This window comes from Poromitra crassiceps, assembly GCF_964638095.1.
Source record: "Poromitra crassiceps genome assembly, chromosome: 4".
In the NCBI taxonomy this organism is placed as follows: domain Eukaryota; kingdom Metazoa; phylum Chordata; class Actinopteri; order Beryciformes; family Melamphaidae; genus Poromitra; species Poromitra crassiceps.
The window spans coordinates 6,315,928-6,323,427 of record NC_139626.1 but is presented as its reverse complement, the minus strand read 5'-3'; positions in this window follow the sequence as shown (position 1 = coordinate 6,323,427).

Sequence of the window (7,500 nt, the reverse complement as noted above, 5' to 3'; positions counted from 1 at the left end):
CATCAAATTCAAGGACCTTTTAAGGACTTTCAAGGACCTCTTCCCCAAATCCAAGGACCCAACACACCATAGTAGATAGGCTCAAAGCGGAGTTCACTGACATGTTGCAGAGACTGCGACCACCTGGCGAAGAGTGACTGACAAACTGATATACTGGGCTGATGAGCAGATGGGAAGCAGGTGAGCAGGCTGGAGACGAACGGATGAACTTGATATCTGTAGAATGAGCTGAGAGCCAGGAGAACGGGGAAGGGAGAACACACACACACACACACACACACACACACACACACACACACACACACACACACACACACACACACACACACACACACAGACACACACACACACACACACACACACACACACACACACACACACACACACACACACACACACACACACACACACACACACACACACACACACACACATGGACGGGGAGAGAAACAGACAGGGGAGCACTAAGAACACAAGGGAGGGAAAACAAGGAAAACACAAGGGACATGGATCATGACACAATTGTTTTGTATATTTGTATTCTGAAACACTGTGCAATAAAATCGATACGGCAATATATCGCGATATTTTGCCTGACGATATTGTATCGATATTTGGACGCCAAGTATCGATTAAAAAAAAATAATAATAATAATAATTGCATGCCATGCCATGCCAGGCCACCGGGCATCTGCATCTGGTGATTCCCACCCCTAATCGATACGGTATCGATATTTCCCATATCGATGTTTTTGCACAGTGACACAATAAGAATACTTTTTATGTCAGTGCGTTCAGTAACACACTCAGCACTCAGTAGTTTTGACTAAATTTGTCCACTAAGTTATCAGTATAAAGTGATGTACATATTATTACACTACCTGGGTGGTACACAGTGTGTTGTATCTTTAGCTCTGTTATTTAATTTTGGGTAAATTGTGTAGAGCATTGCAATATATCGCAATATGTATTGTATTGCAATGTATCGTCGTGATACAATCGTATCGCGACCCATGTATCGTGATACGTATCGTATCGTGAGGTCCTTGCCAATACCCAGCCCCAACTTCTTTTGGCTTTCCCTTCACCATCACGCTAAACCCCTTGACCCGTCAACCAGCTGCACCCCACTCGTCCCATATAGTCCATGGGCCAAGGCAAAAATCGGTACCACCTGAGGTGACCGCACGATTTTGTTATTTTTGTCTTCCTACATGTCTCTAGTTTATATTTTGGTATGATAACCCTGCCGATTTGGTAGCTTAAGGATAGTTATCACTCTGTAAACAAACCTACCCCCATATAAATGACAAAACCCTGATTTCTGTGTATTAGTCCAGATGATATGTGAAAATGATGTTCCCTTTTTCGTAAAAGCATGAAACTTGGTACACTTATAGTTTGGGGCCCTGTACAGTTTCAGAAATTGAGCCATCGCAAAAATGCCTTGTGGCGGCCATTTTAATTCTGCCATAAGCAAATTATGTAGTTTGCATCATATCTCTTGAACCACACATGCTAACACTGAAAAGGAGATGTCTATCCCAACGTTTTCATGGTCAAGGATTACAATCATACCATATAGAACATCATAAACTGTTAAAGTGACTAATCAATGGTGAATTTGATGACGTTGTGAGAAGGAAATGACAGTATCTGACAGTAACTTCAAAGCCATGACCATTCTCTGGCTAAGATGTTTTGATGAGTGATTTGACTTATTATAGACCTTTTGTTAAAATAGCGCCCAGGTCCCTCCTAAAGATCCTGGGATTTTCCTTGCAAGATGGCCAAATCCAAGATGGCCACTGGCGCCTTGTTAAAAATTTGACTTTTGACCCAGAGCACATAGAATAATGTATGAAGACACTTTTCGGTGTAAGTCAACCACGAGGAATCCGATTCTGACATCAGTTTGACATTATGGCATAGTTTTTACCCAGAATTCCAAGATGGCTGCCATCCAGTATTGTGGAAATGTAACTTTTGAATGGGAAGGTATACTGTGCGTTTGGGGTTTACCACAAGGAAGGAGATTAAGGCCTTGGCCACACTGATCTGTCAGAAAATGGACAGAACGGATAGACGGATAGATTTATGTCCGTTGCATGTACAAGTAACCTACTTGTACAGCAGGTGGCGGTAAGCACCTTGAAGGTCTCAGCGACCCGTCTATAAACCGAGAGAAGAAGAAAGCTGGTGTCAGCTAGCTGCTAGCTCTGTGCGCTACGTTACTTATGTGGCAATAAAATGCCACCGAATGACCAGATTAGATGGTGAAATCAGACGGTGACACTGACTATCACGTTGTACAACAGCGGGATGGTGTACACAGCATTAATTATAACCTCCTTCACCACCTCGGCCGCCATCTTCTTTGAAAAGTTGAAACAAATCTTGGAACGCCTCCTCTCCAGACCTCGACTCTGATTGGCTAAACGGACAGTGACTATCCGACCATCCGATACGTCCACCCAGAAAAAGTTCATCCCTCTTCAACTTTCTGTCCATCAAAACGTATGCAAATTTTCTGGATACGTATGCTTCTGAGTGCTCCACGGACAGTCGGACAGCTGTCATTGAAAATGAATGGAAGTGAACAGAGAAATGAACGCACACGGACAGACACCACGGATCAGTGTGGCCAAGGCCTAACAATGGTGGATGTTTTGGGAGTCATTTCAGAATTATGTTCACTGAAAAGATGTTAATGTCAACACCCATTTTACCTTGGTACTGCTGTACCAACTACCCCCAGGATTTCTTGCATTAAAATATTTAATGAATGTAGATAAGTAAAATAAGCTCTTTTTATTAGCTGTAGCTATAGATTCTGAATCATCAGATTCCGCTCATCATCTTTAGCCAAGTATGCTGTGTCATACCGGTCGATCACACAGATGATATGTCAACATCACCATGGCGGGCAAGGATGATGGATGACACCTTGTGGACATAGTCCGACCACTTGTATGGGGTGCCATCTTGTGTCTGCCGATCCAATTGCTGACGGAGTTGCCATCCTCTAGATCATGCCCATGTCAACGAGAGTGATGTAGGGTTCTTGCAGCCCTACAGATTGGAGATAGAGCTTCTAGATGCGCTTGCTCTTCTGCGTCTTCCTGTATGTGCTGTTGGAGTTGAATAAGGCCACACATTCATCAAAAACACAATGTTACAGCAACTCGTGGAGGTTTACAAGTTGACCACAACCAGGTCAATCACTGCCTTGGAGCACTCCACTCCATCTCAGCAGCTCCTACCTTGAGTTCCTCCGCGGGTAGTCTCGCTTGCCAGACTCCCTCCCTACAATGGCAGAGTCTGGCTGCTAATACCTCCACCCTGGTATAGGGGAAAAAGGCTCCGCTCAACTTTACAACTATCCACCAAAAGTATCAAGCAGGCCTGCTTTATTGCACAATCCAGATCCAACCGTTTTCAGCATGTAGCAACGAGCTAGCATTGTTGATGCTGTTGTTTCACAGTGGCACAGGCATTTGAGATAGACAGATTCGACACGGAGCAAGTGGAAACGAAATCCATAAATGGTCGCCACCAGTCAGTCAGAGCGGGATGGAGCATGCATGCAGGGAGGAGGGTGGAAGATGATTGTGATGCTGCAGACGCAAAGTGCCACTGTGTGTAAATTCAGCTCGAGCAGGACCCTGGCCATTCACACCAGATGCACTGCTTTGCTCCGCGCCGGTGACAACTTGTACTGACTTCCTATCTGGCTTCACACAATCACTCGCGGGTCTCACACAAAAATAGATCAGACGCCGAAACAATCTCTACATGGGGCGAGCCGGCCGCATCACGGCTGGTCTGACTGAACGGTCTAATGTGCTAACAAGTGTGCCAAAATGAAACTGGCTGCGCTTCCAGATGCTTCGTCACTTCAGCGTCTGGTGTGTTTGCACCTTTTCGCGTCCATTTTGAGCCATGCCTGCATACATGAGATCAACTCCTTCCCATTTGACCTGGCCTCCCCAACCCTCCGCACCCTACAGTCTGCCTGCCTCTGATTAACTCATTGCATACTTAAAATCAGCCCTTGCTGCATGGAGAGGAGAAGTTGACCAGATTCTTGCAAGTCCCGGGAGCCCTATCTTCGCAAAAGCGGTACGCCGCGCGCAATGCAAATTGGGGGAGTGCACAAGCGCATGCCTGTTATAATTTTACTGGACATAGTCGTGCCACAATCAGGCGTTTCTGCGGAGAATACGGGGCAGCACCTCTTACGCGCTAAAGAAAAGCACCTCTTACGCGAAAATCTCTATGCTGTGCAGTGCAGAGTAAAATTCCTTTTGGATATGTCATTACACACGGACGTGCCACGCCAGGACATCAAATTCTGCTGCTAAAATGAGATATTAGCAGATAATTCAGTGAGGCAATCAACTATAACTCACTGAGAAACTTTTATCACATCACAAAGAGGGAAATTATTGAGAAAATTGAGAAAACTTGTTGGACAATGGACATAGGCTATTCACCTTCACCTATCCCATAGTCTCGCTGGCCAGCCTCCCCTCCCACGCAGGTCTCCATAGTGGGATGGCGATGGGCGGCGCTTAGTGGCAGTGCCCTTGGAAAATAGTTTGCAACAATCCAACTTGCCCTTTTCAGCATGTAGCAACAAGCTAGCGTGTAGGTTTCTGCCGTTGGCTTGCTAGCTAGTTAGCGTTGTTGTTTTCACTGAGGCGGCAGGGCACTATTTACAGCGACACACAGGGAGGAGGGAGCGGAAGCTGCTCTGATTGACGTGGTCGGAGCCAATGACAGTTTGTAATAAGCCGGGAGCAGACATCCGGCAGCCACTGAAACAGTCGCTCCAATGGGGAGCAGCTGTAGAGCAGGGGAGGGCTTATCCCAGTTGCCTGTTTCTGTGGCGCCAGACTCCTCTCCCGGTAGGGAGTGGAGGCTGGCCAGCGAGACTAATGTAATTATGAAATTACCCTCAAAACACAATAATTGTCATTACTAAACCATGTTTGGTAGGCATGAATTTGCAATTAAAATAGCTATAATTCACCATTGTTAATCTCCGTCCTTACTCTAAAAATGATAAACCCCAAACACCACATACGTATATGTTGCCATTCAAAAGTTAAGTTTTCATGCTACTGGATGGCAGCCATCTTGGAATTATGGGTCAAAATTATGTCAGATTGTTAAACTGATGTCAGAATCAGATTCTTTGTGGTTGGCTTACACTGAAAAGTGTCTTCATACATTATTCTAGGTGCTCTGGTTCAAAAGTAAATTTTTCAAGATTGTACCAGTGGCCATCTTGGATTTGGCCACCTGGCAGAAAGTCGCAGGATGTTTGGGAGGGGCCTGGGGGCTATTTTAACAAAAGGCCCAAAGAAGTAACCCTAACCCAAATTACTCATCAAAAAATGTTAGCCAGAGAGTGGTCATGGAATTGAGATTATACCATCAGTTATCAGAAACTGTGATTAACTTCTCACATCATTAAATTCACCATTGATTAGTTACTTTAACAGTTTATGATGTTCTATATGGTATCATTGTAAGCCTTGACCATGAAAACATAGGGATAGACATCACCTTTTCTGTGTTATCATGTGTGGTTCAGGCGATATGATGCAAACTACATAATTGACTTATGGTGGAATTAAAATGGCCACCACAAAGCATTTTTATGATGGCTTAATTTCTGAAGATTTACGGGGCCCCAAACTATATGCGTACCAAGTTTCATGCTTTTATGAAAAAGTGAACATGATTTTCACATATAATCTGGACTAATACACAGAAATCAGGGTTTTGTCATTTATGGAGAAGGTTTTTTATAGAGTGATAACTATCAATAAGCTACCAGATTGGCAGGGTTATCATACCAAAATATAAACTAGAGACATGTAGGAAGACAAAAATACAAAAATTGCGCAGTCCCCTTAGGTGGTACCGATTTCACCATTGGACCATGGACTAATTGCATTGTATCCTTCTCAAAACACCACTGAATTCACCAAAACACCACTGAATTCACCATTAACTATTCATGTGAACAGTTTATGATGTTGTATAGGGTGTCATTGTAATCCCTGACCATGAAAACATAGGGGTAGACATCACATTTTCTGCGTTATCATGTGTGGTTCAGGAGATATGATGAAATCAGGGTTTTGTCATTTTTTGGGGGTAGGTTTGTTTACAGAGTGATAACTATCCTTAAGCTACCAAATCGGAAGGGTTATCATACCAAAATATAAACTAGAGACATGTAGGAAGACAAAAATAACAAAATTGTGCGGTCACCTCAGGTGGTACCGATATGTCAAAATTTCAGCCTTGGCCCATGGACTAATAGCCCTGCAAGCCATGTGTGACTCACACATCCTTCATCAAGCTGTGGACAAATGAGGGAATCCATTCTCAGCCAGGGTGACAGACAGGCCTCGTCAGTGACGCTGAGTCATGAAGAAAGGAATGGAGAACCAAAGTGAAACGCCACTTCCGGCCATGTACCAGCGCTGAAAAAAATATGAATGGCGGTGAACGGAGAATAACGTTACTTTTTTGATCCCGTTCGAATTGTGCCACGGGGTGCCAACGTACATTTTGTCAATTTAAAACATAACTTTGCGTGTCAAGAAAGTCACAGTTTGTCGTCAAACTGAAACGTAGGGGTTAGTTTTGTATAAAAACGACATAGCTCGTGGAAGCTCGTGGCATGGCGTTCGTGGCATGGCGTCTTCAGCTTTGCCGGTAGAGAAAGTGACATCACTTAGGCGACAGTGTATGTAGTCTTTCTGATTTATAACTTATAGTACAACAGTTTGGTGACAAACTGCGAATTTGGCGGCCGTGGCACAATTCAAATGGGATAAAAAAAGTAACGTTATTGTCCGTCCACCACCATTCATATTTTTTCAGCGCTGTACAGGGAGAAAAGCAGGAAGTGACATTCACTTTGCCTCTCTATGACGATGCTCTCATGCTCCACAACAAGAAGTAGCCTATGGGAAGAGATCAGCGCTGGCAGAAACTTTATTTGAATTGCATTTGAATTTGTCATGCTAATGAACCGTTGAATTTGTTAGAATTTGTTTAATACATGAGTGGAATTTGTTGAATAAACAAAACAAAAAAAAGTTATTCAATTGAATGGCTTAATTGATTATTATTGAATTTAAAATTCAAATTTAAAACTTTTAAAATCAGTTTTCCCTAGGGTTAGGGTTAGGGTTAGGAATGGGGTTAGAATGAAATGATCTGAATTGAGATTCAGCCTCCTGAGAGACACATCTGGCAGGGACAGAACAGTAATATGGCATGGGGCTTGAACCACATGGTTTTGTGAAGCCCTTTGTGCGTGTCACATTTTGTGATGAAGTGTTTGGCCGAGATTAGTAACTGGATGTCTCAAAGTTATCTTGAATTAAATCTCAGTAAAAGTTCTGGTTTTCACCCCAGATCAGGCTACTAATATCCTCCAACACCTTGGTCCATTGGCTACGAATAGAAAAT